At 30.6% G+C, this 15,586-nt stretch overlaps 1 protein-coding gene across 2 annotated transcripts in view; it reads left to right on the top strand.

Annotated features, from left to right (window-relative positions):
- The window catches only part of LOC139995157 (adenosine receptor A1), a 321,882-nt gene that overhangs the window by 15,011 nt on the left and 291,285 nt on the right, over window positions 1-15,586 (top strand). Inside the window, exon 1 of one of the 2 annotated variants that reach the window (XM_072018411.1) lies at window positions 7,328-7,684. The exons of the other annotated variant lie outside the window; for it this stretch is intronic. The gene's annotated coding sequence lies outside the window, so the exon portion shown is untranslated. Of the gene's footprint in view, window positions 1-7,327; window positions 7,685-15,586 lie in introns of those variants that run through there. 2 annotated transcript variants of the gene reach the window in all.

The following is a 15,586-nucleotide window of genomic DNA, read 5'->3' as shown; positions in this document are numbered from 1 at the left end:
TTTCATTGAAAAATAAACCTTAAAAAGATTTTATCTATATTTTATACCTTTTTCTTATTTACTCATGAAGAATTATAAATAATCCAGCTGTAAGTAATCTGTATAATAAAATTTAAAACCTTTTATAACATTAATTTTTAATTATTCATACAATAATAACTTAATATATCCAGGTTATCTTAACTCTTCTGCAATTATTAGCATCTTTTATAAATATACTAGATTCTTCAAGATTTAGATAAAAGTATGTGGTAAATATTGTGATAAAGTTAACAAGGTATACATAAATTATTTTTACAATTGTAACGTAAAGATACATTAATTACTTTATTTAATGTGTATCTAATAAGCACTCTTAAAGATATTCAGATAGAAAGTCACCAGTGTCCTAGGATCTTGTGATTTCTAATCTCAGAAGTCGAATATATTTACTGAAAGATATTAAATTTAATTATTTCTCACATTGTAAGTATTATACTTAATTATCTATGCAATTACATTTAGTCATGGATTTATGAAAATAATTTTACTTTTATATATTATGAAATACTACTTTGTTCATTCAACATCCCAAACTTCTTATATAATAATTGTAACTATATTAATCTTTTTTGAATAAACTTTTTTTATTATCTATTAAAAGAAAAGGCAAAAATTATTGTATTTCTGTGGAAAAATGAATAATAGAAATTTTGGTGTATTTTTATATGTATGTTACATTATATAATATACATATGTATATAATCTGTAGTATTCTTTTAAATAGAGAAATACAAAAATAGTTTTACCTTTAAAAGAAACCTTAGTTTTACCCTGAAAACACGAAAAAAGAAGAAAAATGTTACTTCTCTTTCAATTTCCCTGCACGCCTTCGTACCAGAATTTAAGCACGACGAATAGTTCATAAACTGACTGAACTTTAGATACAGGGTACTGGTGTACATATACGTACACAATTATTCTTAAGGCTGCGTCCTTAGCAATAAAAATACAAGTTCCGTAACTTATCTACTGATATATGACGTTCTCTCGAAATAAATCACGTATGTTACTTTGTAGATGCTGTGCTGCGAAAGAAAAACTCTAATAATTTGATGTTTACTAAATTTTTCCTTTAACTTTTCTCAGCTGACATAAGCGTAAGTAACAATGTAACTGTAGTTTCTTCATCTTTATGGTTCTTTTTTAACACATCCTTTGAGCTCCATGTTCATATATCTTGTGTTTGAACTAACGTAAGGAAAAGTTACTTTTGCCGTATTTGCGGCTTGTAAGAACAGTGAGGTAATAAAGACATTTGGCCAAAGCCCAGGGACGCACGTACCATCCTTCCGTTGTAAACAACCGAGTCGCAAGAGCAACTGTCTTCCTTCGCGCCGGATGCTTATTCTCTGCAGATTCTATAAAGTCACGCTACTTGTTTTATAGAAAACATATTGTCTTTGAAAATTTCTTACCTCACATCCGGCAACACTTTCTGGTCGCTGAACAATGCACCGCTCGAAGTATAGAAACAAATAAGAAATAAGAATTTGATTTTACTTATGGAAAGAAATAAAATTTGTGAATTGAGTAAGACCATGAAATGGAAGAAATATTATACCAGAATATTATAATATATTATTCTTATTTATTATATTTATGTTATAATTATTATGTATTATTATTATTTTATATTATTAATTATTAATATTATAAATACTATATTAAATACTATGCCGTCGTGCACAATGATTTATCAATTAATGATATTAGTGAATTGAGAAGTTATAAGTTACACGTTCTAAACTTTTATTTTATAATCTTACAATTTTACATGAAATGGAGAAGTTAGATTAGCTGAATTGTAATTTGTAAAATTTACTGGAAGATCTTTATTTGTCTCATTGCCAAATTTAATGCTATTATGCAAGAGAATTTGAATTTTTGCTAACTCGTAGAATTTCACTAATAATATTAATGTTACTAATGATAATATTACTAGCGAAACTAATATTATTAGCGACATTGTACAAGTTACAAGCTACAGGTCACAGGTTACCAGTATCAATCCATTAGCGGCCAAACAGGAAATAATGCATAAAGGTTACACAAATGATAACATTGTTGAGAAATGTAAAGTAAATTATATAGTTTTATCAAGATATGAAAAGTATATTGGAATATTAATGTAATCTTACAGAAGTTCACTATACAAACCAGAAACATAGCAACATTTTTGTGATTTGAAAAGAGATAATTTACTATAATACTATAGATACCTCGGAGTTCATAAAATTGTAAAATGCAAAAGGGAGAAGAAATAGCCATGAAAATATTAACAAAATTTTTGGGATTCCCTTTTGTAATCATAACGTTGGAAAACAGAATTCAATAACATAAATTAATTAAAAAGTATTAAAACGAAATGGTGCGTTAACGTAACGTTGATTCTAACAAATTACTTACTGTGCTTGCATAATACAATGAACTCTGACTAATATAAATTAGTTGATTATTAAGGTATTCGCATTCTATAGCATTTTGAGCATTTTTTATTTTAAAGAGTGACATAGTAACGTATATTAAGTATAAAATATTTGTTCTTTTTTTTTATTATTTAATTTGTACTTTACAATTTTTCCAGTTGAACATTTGGTAAATACATGTCTTTTCTAGGAAACTTTATCTATCATTATTAAAAAATAGATCTTATTCTTATTATTATTATCTATTATCTATTATGAGGTATGAGGCATATTATCTATTAATTGTTTGAGTATCCTAGACAAAATATTAATATTAGTTGTAGGAAATGCCTATGAAATAGTATAGGTATAGGTAGTAGGTATGCTTTTTATAGATTTATACGTTTAGAAATGACGTGACGGGGAGGAGTAAGTGATAAGAAAAACGGTTATATAAACCAAGTCCATGTGTGGCCTTTGGAGCTAGAATGAACAATAAAAAAAAGAAGAAAATATATATATTTTAATATTAATTAACGATTTGGAAATAAAATGAGGTTTTTACATATATTGTTTCTTTACAATTTTCATTAAATGATCGAAATAATGTACATACAAAATATTAAAAATAAGGGTGCTTGATTTATATATTTGTCCTTTTCCTTGTTTCCGTTTTTCTAACGAAAGTACAGAATGTCTTGAAACGTATCATTATGCACCCCCTAGAGTTAACATGTGCTCTAGAAGTCAGAATTTTCGACCCACGGCTACTTAATAGCTTTAGGCTAAATAAAACTAACTAAGCGGGTGGGATTTCCGCGAGACTTCCAAGGAAAAGTACTATCTTCCTTACCAGAAAAGAGTAACATATACATATTGTATTTACCAAATGTCCAGCTGAACAAATTGTAAAGTACAAATTAAATAATAAAAAAAAAATATACATATTGTATATAATGTGTAATAACATGTAATGTATATTTTACTACTGTTTTATTTTATTTTATTTTTTTTTAATCTTGCAATTATTTTATTTAACACCTTTGCTTTATTTGAAGAAAATTGTAACTGTTTTCGCTCGATGATTTTCAATCAATCCACCGTTAGCAATCCTAATAGCATTTACCACAATCAGATTTTCGTTTTCTTTCTGTTCTGAGTCTAACTCTGTTTCGCTTTTCTTCTCTGTTCGTATTTCGAAGAGTCTGCATTCCTCCTTTTTCTACTGAAGGTATTATTACTACCTCCCGTGTTCGTTTTATTTCGTATTATGTAATTCCATTATTTTCTTCGTTCTTCTCTATGTACTACTATGGATTCATTTCCGGTATATTTATCCCTCTAAGATTTAAATTCCTAAGAAAAGAATACAATTGTACCTCATTTTCTCTGCATTATATTCACAACTGATATACAACACGTAATTTTTTGTATTTTTGTTATTCACTATGAAATCCGATAGAACATCTTATGATGTCTTCTTCGATGTAAACAATATTTTTGATGTATACAATGTGTCTCAAATATTTTTCTATTTCCACTTCTGCTTTGTAAGGAACAGTGTGTTGAGTACCATGTGACTACTCAGTGTTTGATTGTTGAAGTTAAAACAGTCTATTTTCAATTTCCAAGTGGACTTCGACCCACTTTTTGTTTTGTTCGTTTTAGTACTGTAGTTAGTGTGGTAGTCCCTATCGAGCAGACACCCTTCTTCAACGCACTGTAGTCACACCTGGCCTGTTTTTTTCAAACTCAGAGATCCTCAAACTGTACCAGTTCCAAATATTTAAAAAATCTCTCATCCATCCCAAACCTTACTAAATAAACCTTCCTTGAAATTATAAATAATCCAAAAATATTTTTAAGTAAATAAGACAACTGATTTAGAAATTCAGTACAGCGACTTGCAATAATATTCGGGTATTATAATGTGTGAAATATTGTTGTATACATCTATTAAAAATAGTTAACTAGTTGACTTCAATACATTAGAACAAATTTCTAATTATCTTCAATATATATTAATAACTTTTTAATATATATTAAAATATATATACATTAAAATATTGTATTTCGTAAAGGAACATATATCTTATTTATTTAATACATATACTTTTCTTAAATGAGAAAGAGAAGTTAAATAATACTAAAGAATCATGAAATGTCCGAATATTAATGTTCAAATCATTGTATATAAAAATTTTACATTAGAAAGAAATGAAACAAAGGAAGATAAAATCAAAGAAAACATAACAGTATTTTTGCCTGCAATTTATGGGGTTATTGAATTGAGCAAAACCGGAAATAGTGTGGATTTGGCGCTTTTACATCCATATAGATTTTCTTTTTAATTTCTAATGATTCTCTTTCATACAATAATAACCCAAAAAGAGCATTTTACGGAGAGAAGCATTTATTCTTTCGTTTCTCCATTCTATGATCGACAACATCCAAGATAGGAATGCAATTTTCTGCTAACGCAAAAATTTGATTATTTCTTTTGTAGCCAAGCTGAAACGTTTCCAGAAGAACAAAATATTTGAGAAACTCTGTTCAGGAGTACCGTGGTCCGTCAATTTTTGAAAGAATATCGTCTGCACGCGTCTCTCCAAATTAGGCAGACTAGTTGAGAGTTAAAAGGTCTAAACTGGAAAAGTTTTGTAACCTGCTTTTCTCTCTCTTTTTAACCAATATAACATAATGATACTGATAAAATTTTGTCGTTTTGGTTTTAATGGAAGATTTAATGGATTCCTTAACCAAATTTTTGGGAACTATAATTTTAAAAAGTGTAAAATATAATTAATATACACATATAATGTTAATAGAAATTAATATATTTAAAATGTAATTAATATTTAAAATATAATTTCTTAAAAATAATATTTACTTTTTATAAAATATAATTTGTTAATTATCGTCTTTAAGCCTTGTTAAAATAATAATTCTCAATATTTATCCTATTAATTATTAATTTTCATCATAACATACTGGACTTTCATAAGATGAATAAAAGATGTTTAACTGATTATTTTAAGAAATGACAATTTCTTTTTTATTTTTGTAACGCAAATATTGTTTTTACATTTATAAGCATATCTCTTTTATTTAATAAAGTAAGCATCTTATAGAAATGAAGAATTATTAAAAATTTTACGAAGAAGACTTTGTCTTTCAGTAAAAGGATGAACGAAGATATATTTAATTATAAAAATGAATAAAATTCATTATTCAAGATTTTATTGTTCAATTTTTAAAAAACAATCAAAGATGTTTCAAAATGTAATAAATATTTAATAAATAAAATTAAGAGGAAAAATTCTACATTCTTGTTACTTAGAGAATTAATATAACAGAAATAAAAACATTATATAAATATTTATTATTTAAATATTCTATAATAAATTTCTTAAACGTTGTGCATTACAAATGTACAAAGTCTTAAAACATTTTTGAATGTTTTATCTATATTCTTTCTTTTCTTTATTTAGTCTTTTTTAGTTGCATTAGCACCCATGTTACTTACATGACAGTAATTACATAAGGTTACAGGTTAGAATATATATTATGTTAAATTAAACGAAAAATACCCATATCTTTCAAAAACATATTTGAGTGTCAGTTTTCCGAAGCGTGTAGACGTGTGTCTAGTGCCCAGTGAAGTTCACAATAAATGACGACCCTCCGTCGAAAGTGAGTTGAAGCAGAAATAAATCAAGTGTTTTCTAAACCTACTCGTCGAAAATCCAACACTTCTAATCTCTAATCCAAATCATAGCCTATCGACTAGTTATTTCAATTTGAATTAACTAGCTCGAAGATGGCCCAAGTAACCAGATCAGGCCCTAACCAACAAAACTACAACCGCACCGTTCTACCTCCTTCGTGGCAAAAGGATAATATATCCCGCCTTTCAAACCACACCAACAGCATCAAAAAACGTAACCTTGATTCAGTAAAAAAAAAAAAAATGTAAACACTAGTCAGAACGAACCGTCAACAAGTCACATTACCACTTACAACAGATTCGCAATATTAGAATCTACACATAATTCTATGGACGTAGTTGAAACATCAACAAATCAACATACACAAAACAGTCCTCCTCCCCCACCAATCTTTATTGATGATGTTATCAACATTCAAACGATGATAAAGTCCATCGCGAAAGATATTAACAAAGAGGATTACATACTAAAACAATCAGGTTAAAATCCTGCCGGCCAATCCAGACTTCTACAGAAAACTAACAAAGTTACTAAAAACTCTGAACGCAAACTTCCCCACATATCAACTGAAACAAGAAAGACCTTTTCGCGTGATACTACGCAATATCCACCACTCAGCTAACTTAGATGAACTGAAACTTGAACTCTTAAATCATGGCCATGAAGTAACCAACATTAGCAATATAAGACATAGAATCACAAAAAACCCGCTATTCTTATTCTTTATTGACTTAAAGCAAAAACCAAATAACAAAGAAGCCTATATGTTACGACCGTTCGCGGAGAGACGCGGTCGCGAGGAAAACGCGTCAGCGAGAGGCGTAAATTCTCGCTACGATTCGTATAATCCAAGCCGCGAATTAGTCGTTCCCCTGTTTCGGTTAAGATAACAGAGGTGGTTCAATGAATTTAACACTGTGTTAACAGGTTAATATAGCTTGTATATTCAACAATAAATTGTATAATAATAAAAGCGTCACAAATTATTTAGCGATGAATACAGTTAATGCGTTACAGAAATTCGACCCGACTTTACGATACCTCTCAATGAATTCGTTAGACTAAGCGACTTTATTCGTCAAACCTCTCGATGTATGCAGTTAGAATTTTCAAATGAGACTGATTGCCCTTAGATCAATTCTTCTCGGGGAGACGACCCCCACTACGCTCGGATCACGCCACCGTTCGCGCCTATGATCACGTATACCACCTTCTTTGTGTGGATGAAATAACGTACCGAAATCGACGTTTCTGGAACTCGCTGCTTAGTGACAACTATGCGCTTGTCGCGTCGGTTCGAGATTATTTCGCGTTCCGCACGTAAGGTGGGAGATTCCTACTTCAATTATGATAGTTATTTCAAAATTTATTATAAAACTGACAGAGTAACGATACAGAATGTGTAACAGAACAGAATAGGAATGGAATATCGAGTACTGACTTGGGAGGATTTTTTATATCAAGGATTTGGTTCCTGTGGAGGGGTTATCGCTGGATGCCGTCACACAGGTATGCTGTTACTGCTTAATTGTAGTTTCTATGGCTATGGTATGCGAACTGGTATGTGAAATATGATTATCCTATATTCCGAGATCACCGTGACACGCTCGTCGATACTTTGTATATTTTCCTTCGGGCAGATAAGACGATCTGTCTGCGACGCTGCCCGCGAGCGACGGTTAGAAATACGATCTATACTAAGCCTCGTGGCGTAACACTATAATATCAATCGTCTAATGAATTCGGTAATAAAAATTGAACCACCTTTTATAAAAAAAGAGATAGGTCAATGTAAAAGGTGCCAAAGGTACGGCCACACGCAAAAATATTACAACCACAATCACCGCTGCGTTAAATGTGCAGATATTCACCCTACAGATCAGTGCACAAATTCTTTAGAAACCCCTGCGAATTGCATCCTTCGATCCTTCCATCGAAGTTGCACAGCCTACCTACCTATCAAATAAGTAACAAAGCTATCAAGGAGCTTCCCACAAAAGGGATTGCTCTCATTATCTTTGTTCTTAATGTAATTCTTCGCTTTGAGTACCATCCTAAGTCTTGGAAAATATCATTAATTATCCTTATCCCTAAACTTGGAAAACTAATACACGAAACTAGCTCTTATCGCCCAATTAGTCTTCTACCCACTTTGTCCAAACTATTTGAGAAGATGCTAACAATGCCGGATCATCAATTTGGCTTTCGGAAGCATCATTCTACGATGGAGCAAACTCATCGTCTAACTCATAAAATCAGCCAAGATTTAGAAAAGAAAAAATACTGCTCTGCGGTATTGCTGGACATTCAGCAGGCGTTCGACAAAGTGTGGCACGAAGGACTTTTGTTCAAACTAAAGAAAATCCTACCACACACCTACTACTCTATCTTAAAATCATATCTAACCAATAGGCTGTTCATGATTAAATACTTAGACGCTATAACCGCAACATTCCCAATAGAAGCTGGCATACCCCAAGGCAGTGTCCTCCGACCTCTACTGTTCACCATCTACACTACCGATTTACCACCCTTAAGAGGTATATTTATAACCACAGCGACATTTGCTGATGACACAGCTTTATTAGCATCCCACTCAGATCCGATAATTGCCTCCTCAATTCTCCAGCGAGATCTCGACTCTATGGAAAAATGGTTCCACAAATGGTGCTTCAAAATAAATGAAAATAAATTCAGTCATATAACTTTTACACTGCGAAAACAATCCTGCCCACAGGTGACCATAAATAATATTCCAATTCCAAACAAAGATACAGTCAGATGAATCTATCTAGACAGAAGAATGACATGGAAACGGCACATCGTGGAGAAATCCAAAGAACTGAAAACAAAATTTAAAAAATTCTACTGGCTCATTGGCAGACGCTCCAACTTAGTAAAGTAATGTTATATAAAGCCATATTAAAACCTGTTTGGACTTATGGGATCCAACTATGGGGAACAGCGAGTAATTCCAACGATTCCAATCAAAAACTCTAAGATCCTTAATAAATGCACCTTGGTATATTACCAACGAAACGATACATCGCGAACTTAAGATACCCACAGTCAAAGAAGAAATATCCAAGTTCAGAAACAGATATAATGTAAGAGTTATGAACCACCAAAAGCCATTAGTTACCCGATTACTTGACACGACGGATCAGATCCGCAGACTAAAAAGACAATACCCATTAGATTGAAGCATTAGATTCAACTAGAATCAAACATACTATAAACTCTTATAATCCAAGTTACAGTACCACGCCAAAATAATTTACTTAAAATTCTGTATGAGAATTGATTGTAAATAGTCTACTAAATAAATAAAAAAAAAAAAAAAAAAAAATATTTGAGTGTGACTTCACAACGAGTCACTTCTTTAGGATTTTCGTTGATTTGGTACAATCTGCCTTCATTTTTATTTGATTTGAAATGATCGATATTTCAGATTATCGATTTAATTGAAAGTTGGGAAAAATTTGTTGTCAAAAATATGGTCATCAAGAGTAATCGTTCACATTCACGTAATTGGTATTTGGTATATACTGCATTTCAGACAGAGGCAGAAGTCAATGGCGAGAATATTTGAATTTCAAAATATGTCGTTCATATTGGCCGTGATCTGCAATGAGTCTGTGCGAGAAATATATTATCCACGACATCGCGTATTCGTATTCACGGATGTGGAAAACACATCGATCGTGCTATTTATTATACGGCTGCTCCAGCTGGAAGCCAGAATTGGGAAAAGGATTTCAAGATTATGTAAATTATATAAAAAGTTAGCAGAATTTTTTGAAAAATAAATAAAAATTCAATTGTATTTTCTGTAATAAAACAAACAAAGAAGGAAAATTTTATACGAAGATACGTTTCTATTCTATAGAGAACTTTTATATTTGAAAAAGTGATTACTAAATATTAATAATAGATTTTACTTATTGTTACCTATGATCTATTATACGGGATTTTATCTACTAATTGTTTGGATACATAGATAAAACATTGATCTTAGTTAACTCTATAAATGCAAAGGTTATTATTTCATTCTTTACAATGTCTATGTAACAGTATAAAGTAGCTCAGTCAACTATTTTAAAGTACTTCAACGATTTCTCTGTAAAAATTATGCAGCTTATTTCCACACTTTTTATGGACGCAAACACGTATGTAAATTTATACAAAAATTATGGCACTATTTACTGCATAAAATAATTTTATATGTTTGCTTCATCGATCTTGAGAAGACTTTTATATTATTAATAGTACACTATTAATTTTGATTATTGATGACTAATATAAATGAGAATATCTTGTATGTTTATATATTATAAAATATTTGATCTTTCAATTGCAAATATTTCAAGTATAGAATTTGTGTAAGACTATACATAGAAGTCTCAGTATACAGTCAAGTCACGAAAGGAAATTCCACGCTAATACAATAATTTTGTGCTAAGTTAATGTATAACAGTGTCGGAAATGTTCAATAAATACTTCGTTATAGCTATTATATTATTATATGCTTCATTATAACCACTTCAATGATTCTATTTACATGTTACAAAAAGAAAGAATTGTATTTTTATCATAACGTGTGTTGATATAATTTAACTTTGGCGTTGAATTATATTTTTATTCAATTACATTTATAACATATACTCAAGCAAAGCATTATAGTGACTATAACGAATAATAATTCGAATAATAAGTTTTAATAATCACTATTAGGTAAAGTAAAGAAATAATAAATTAAAAAATATTTGTACGAGATATTTTTTACAAACAATTTTGTTATACTCTGCAATGTGACATAATCTTAATTCTTGCATTGTGGATTTGATATTAAGAAAGGTATTATACGAAGACAATAAAATTTTGAATGAAAATACTTTTTCTAACCAGATATGTATATATTCAGCGTGCCTGAAGCTTTTGCGTTCTTACAGAAATTGAGACAAGAAGTCGCGAAATTAAATTATACAGAACAGTATGTTTTATAAAATGTATGCACTTTAAACGATAGCCTTCTTACTTTCTACATACATGTCTTAATAATATTACGTATTACGTAAAATATAATAACTAAGAGCTCAATCTGTAAGAATCTGATATAGCGTAAGAAATTAGAAATAAGAATAAGAACAACAACTTGTATTACGTAAGTTTATCCGTAGGTATCATAACTCTGCATAACATTGTTTATATGTATATATGTAGCGACTACAAAAAATATTTATACATACTCATTTTCTAATGGACCATTTTTTATTAGGTTCAACATTTCATTTGCATGGTATCAAACGCGAAACTACTACTAAATAATATGAAATTTAACATACTTGGATTTAATTGATTAGTACGTACGTACTATAATATGTAAATACAATGGTGTACAAATACTTTTAGTAATTACTATATGTATTTTTTAATATTATATAAGTAACAAAATATTCTCTTATCTCTCTCTTTCTCTCTTTTATCTCTTTTATCAAATTTATTTACTACTGACAAACATTAGTTTCCAACTAGAAAATAATATTTTATATTTATTTTAACTGGAATGAAAAACTTGTACTTCTTTCAACAGACTCTGATCTCTTGCTCAGAAAGAAAAAATAAGAAATAACATCTCATTTATGTTAAAATGTCTCTCATAGCTACATAGCTACATAACTACAAAAAAGATTAGTTCAACAGCGTAACAATCCCTTCATTCTATTTCTCTCTTTTGAAACAAATCTAAAACAAGAATCAAAGAGGTCATAATAGCCCAAAGGTTTCTTTTGCATTAAAAATTGGCTGCAAAATGATTATTTAGAGAGTGTATAAAAAATTTCTGTATTTATATAAAAAGAAATTTTAGCTTTATAATACTCATTTTTTATATTTTCCATATTCCAAAATGGATTTAGTATATAGTTTGAAAACCATGAAAACAGCGTTAAAGTTCATTCATGTTAAAAGTACTTTCTGCTTTATATCTTATTTAAAGATCTTGTAAAATCCTCTACTTTACTTGAAAAAATTATAAAGACCTTTACTTGTAGTTACTCGTTTACGATGCTCTTATTCTTTAAAAGAAATTCAAGATTGAATTCAGAGGAACAAGAGTTCAAGTTTAACGCTATGCAATGTGAAAATCTTATGTTTCGTTCATTTATTATTGCATTATTGCATGTCATGGATATGTCATTATATTGACAGCAAACAGTTTTTTTAAGTACACATTATTGATTTCTAAATTTCAGACAAAATTAAGCACTGTGATTAATTATTAAGTTGTATGGAAAATGTAGCGATCCATAAATTTTGCTCTGGATTTAGTGGGATTAAAAGAGAATTATTTATTATGAACTCTCGTCAAGTAGTGAAAAATGAGACGCTCGTACAAATTTATACGGACATAATCGAAAGAAAAAAGAAAACAGGAACCCAAATAAAAAATCGTTTTATCTAAAGAATGTTTTGCTTTGCATATTTCGTATATTTTTTACGTATATATTATTACGTGCGTTCTCTACATTTTCGCCTTTTCATTTATATTTTATACACGCGTAAATGCATAAATACGAACAGTGTAGCAAAAACATTCTAGTAAAAGAAGATCAAACCTTTCAATCCACTAAAAATCTTATTTGACTTTACACGTTCTTTGTTGTTTCACAGTGTACACCCGTATGTGTATCATATCCGAAATAGTTACAGAGTTACACATTATGCTTCTTACTGAATGCCACTAAAACGCTACGTATTACGTATACATATATTTAATACTAAATATCACTACATACATATTCGCACTGTACTAATTTCAGCGTGGAAATTTTGGTATATAGACGCAGAAGAACGCCTTTCGAGCTGCGATCTAATTTCTAATGGGTAATTTCATTTAGGTGCATCGTTTATAGTAGAATGCGAGAGTAACGCTTACTTCCTATCCTCTCTTTCCTATACTCATGGACTTTAGCAATTTCGGAAGAGTCGTTTACGCAAATCAGACCGAAACGCTTTCTACAGCAGCGTTTTAATACACGCGTTTCACTTGAAGTTACGTGTTTCCCCATGTATGAGTAATTTCTCCGATATCTTCCTGTTCCCCGAGATCTTTATTGGACGATCTACAAACGATTTCCATACGGCTGTCGCCATTACCGGAACTTTCAAGCAAGCAAGTGTTCGCGAAACGAGAGTTCTTCGCTTTTAATGACAAGAGTCTGGAATCGTATTATCACTGCTCTTCGATCTTGCACAACCTCGGGTAATGGCATTTTTGCAGTCGAATGACGTCTCGATGAGATTCGGATAGGTCATCCATGCTGTTTCCATTAATTCGATAATTTCTACCTTTGAAACTGTTGTTTTATAGCGTTGTTAAATATATAATGTTAAGTCGATTATATATTTCATTGGTTTTGTTCTGTTTAGGAAAAGGAAATTGGTCTTCCCAGTTGAATTCTTATGCATGATGTCTTATGTAACTGGATAATGTTCATACTTTGGAAAGTATTGCTTTATAATTTGATTGATTATAAACACAAGTCCTAAGATTGTAAGTCTTAGAATACTTAGAAGAATGAAGATAAATCTTAACAATCTTTAGAAACCTTTAACAAAAGGAAACTGTTTAAAAGATCATTTGTAATTTCAATACTTTCCTCTCTTTTGAAGGAAAATAAACTGGTTTCTTATATTGAATTTCTATATATATATATACATTGATTATGCTTGTATATATATTTGTTCATAAGTATTAGAACACTTAATAAGACAAAATACAAAGATCTTTAGGATCTTATTCAAATATTTAGGATTATCATCTTGTTTGGAAGCTTGCGACATAAAGAATCTATCAATATATTATTTTACACTATGTTATAATAACAATCTCATCAATTATAAATAATAAAGTTAGAATAATAAAATTTTTTCAATTGGGTTTGTGCATTTCATGAGCTTTCCTCAGTTAGGTTCAGATTTTTAGCACACTCCTCTGGATTTTCTACTTGATTTATCTAAAATTTCCTCAATGAGTTTCAGATGAAAGAATTGTGGGCGTCGGTATATAATAGTAAATTTATTATTTTCCTATAATTCTTACAAATAAATTTTACAAATTTCTTCTGTATGTTCTAAATTGTCATCTTTTAAGAATAATTGTGTTCATGACAAATAAACCGTTTAATACTCTCCCTTATAGTCTGAGTCAATTATAACGTTTAGTACCAGATCCGTAAATATGTTTATACTTATAAATAAAAGAAAACACGTTAATACTTAAGAACGCAGGTATGCGTGTACAATACATAATTAGATTGATAGTACATTCGTTAATATATATGTAAGATCGTAAATCTTGGGATAATTCAGGTGATCGATTCTAAAGTCTGAAAATCGAGTTTTATTGCAAAAGTAATTAGATAAAATACAAAAATAAACAACAATTGACATCCGTCTATAACAATAAATAACAATAAATTACATAAACGAGAAATAACAAGTTCTGTACAATGTTTACCTGAAAATCGAGAATCGATTTTCAACGTCCTGAGCTACCGATCTTTCTCCGTCAGTCTTCAAAATTTTAAATAATTATTCTGTGCTCTTGTCTGTCTCTGATGTTGCTCTCTGTCCGTCCGTTTGGGAAATGAGTGTCTCTCAAAAATGGTTGTTCGTGAAACAAAGAAAGTCGTGCTACCCGTAAAACAAAAAGAGTCCCTATCCCACGTGAACTCTAGAAAGTTTACATATATATATATATGTAATGTAATTGTTTAGAAGTCAAACGACTGATTTCAATAAAGTTGACAACGAGCGAAAAACAGAGATGTAAAAGTAAGAATATATGTAACTATCAGGACGACACAACCGGAACTCGGACAGTCGCCAACTAGTCGCTCGTTCCTGGCAAAATAAATGAAAAAGGAAAAGAAAATAAAAAAATGGAGCGGCAGCCCTCGTAAATCGAAAAACGAGAACGTGTGGTAAAAAGAAACAATGGATTTCCACTCGACAGCAGCTCGACCGGGCAGCTTCAAAGAACGTCTGGAGTCTGGAGTTCGTGTCGAGAGCGGCGAAGTTGCAGCTAGCGCGTCTCGTGTTGCACGGTTAAAAAGGCAACAAAAGCCGAGTAGCCCTGGTGAATACGTCAAATTGTCACGAAGAAAGTTTCCATGTCGTTGGCTAACAGGTGAAGAAGAACGGCTCGCAGAGAACAGTGTACTGCGTATTCAACAACGGTTGCTTTTTGCTCCAAGATTGCAGCTACCAGGAATTCTTTTAGCGAAAATACCATGCACTCTCGTTTAATAGTATCCGGACACTTGCTTCTTTTCTTTTTTATCATAATTACAACTTTGTGTACACGCTGCACCAAGATTTAACACAATTATCACAGAATTATCAAAT

The sequence above is a fragment of the Bombus fervidus genome, chromosome 2 (assembly GCF_041682495.2).
Source record: "Bombus fervidus isolate BK054 chromosome 2, iyBomFerv1, whole genome shotgun sequence".
In the NCBI taxonomy this organism is placed as follows: Eukaryota; Metazoa; Arthropoda; class Insecta; order Hymenoptera; family Apidae; genus Bombus; species Bombus fervidus.
This window is presented reverse-complemented; position numbering and strand designations above follow the sequence as displayed.